Source organism: Helianthus annuus, chromosome 16 (assembly GCF_002127325.2).
Source record: "Helianthus annuus cultivar XRQ/B chromosome 16, HanXRQr2.0-SUNRISE, whole genome shotgun sequence".
In the NCBI taxonomy this organism is placed as follows: domain Eukaryota; kingdom Viridiplantae; phylum Streptophyta; class Magnoliopsida; order Asterales; family Asteraceae; genus Helianthus; species Helianthus annuus.
The window spans coordinates 136638648-136640384 of record NC_035448.2 but is presented as its reverse complement, the minus strand read 5'-3'; positions in this window follow the sequence as shown (position 1 = coordinate 136640384).

Sequence of the window (1737 nt, the reverse complement as noted above, 5' to 3'; positions counted from 1 at the left end):
CAGATGATTGTTGTTCGGTAGTTGTAGAGGGGGTTATATATTGGTTTGCTACAAAGATGAATACGATGGATGGTGGGTCTCGTAATGTGATTATTTCATTTGATATCACAAGTGAAGTATTTGGAGAAGTAAACCTTCCAAATAGTTTAGCACACGCCCCGTCTGAACATTCGCTCTCCATGTTTAAACAAAGGGAGTCTCTTACGGTGCTTGACAATTTTGTGAGGAGGATAGAATGGCACACGATGTATGGATGATGGAGGTGGTGTTACAAAATCATTTACAAAGGTTTCCACTTTTAGTTATAACACAACCGATTATGTAACAACAATGTGATTTAGAAAGAGTGGTTAACATATAGTTGAAATTGTAGAAGGTAATCATGGACATCTTGTTGGTTACAAGCCCCACTTAAAGCATATTGATAATCTTGGAATTTAAGGAGTGTTGGATACATTTTTTGTTCATCCCTACATGGAAACACTATTTCTGCTTGATCAGCCGACAGCTCGTAATGACTGGACCATGGGAAGTATATCGGGTGTCGATTAAATTCGGGCTTGGGTCTTCGGTAGTGATTCAGGACTGAAATCGATGAAAAAAACATGCCTCTGCTAGAGTACTTAACATCAGTAGTAGAAGGGATAGTGCTTTCATCTAAAAGGTAAACGAGTTTTTAATAGATTATCAGTTGATTTATTCAAGGTTATAATAAGGTTATAATGAACGACTAAATTTTCATTAAGGTTGTTGGAAATGTGAAGGGGGCGACAGTAGTGTGTCTTGGTCTTAATATTTAGAAATGCATTTCAAAGCTATTGGGAAAATTAAGTTCAAAGCTTTTAATTAGGAGAACCGAAAAGCTTATTACACGAAGGTATAATATAACTTTACTGTTATAGTTCTGTTATGGTTTTTTTTAATCCAAGAGTGATTGTTGTCTTTAGGTTTATAACATCATAATTTTCATTATCTAAAGCTTTTGTTGGTAGTGAAATTTCATTTTCTATTACTAATCTTTGTCACAGGGAATAAGTATTCGGAACTTTACTCCAGTGAATGGCAAGTTGATTCGGATCATGTACTCTCACAGAGTCACAGGGACCTAAGTATTCGGAAAAGTGGAACTGCAAATATCTTTATCAAGGTAAAATGTGCAAAGGTCTTTACCCTCTTCATCGACTTTGATATGAGCAATCTGCATTTATATTTTAAGTTGAGTGATAAAAGAAAAAAAACATTTTGTTATATTAAAAGTAACCCAACAATTGTGGGTTGTATTGTACTCTTTCTAAAGCAGGTTGTACAAGCACATGATGCATAGTGATGGATCAGTTCCTTCTTCCTTTACACTTGTTAATATGGCCATCTCACCTGCTAAGATAAACCTTTTCTTGAATCCCTTCTTCATTTTGTTTGCGATTGGAAGCTGCTTTGAGATGAGGTGAGACTCTTTGTCCTACATTTTGTTTCCTTAAAATTTAGTATGGGTTGCGGCGGCAGGCGGCAAAGTAATCTCTTGAAAAGGTTAGTGGACTGATATATAGTCATTAAAATCACCTTAAATGAACTGCTTTTAGGTGTAAATGTTGTTTGATTATTGAATGAAGTTACATTTATATATATACAACAAGGTAACATCAGTAGCGGTGTTCAAGATAGGATTATCCGGTTTTCGGATATCCGAAAATTTCGGATAGTGAATATGGATATCTGAATCCGTATCCGTATCCGAAA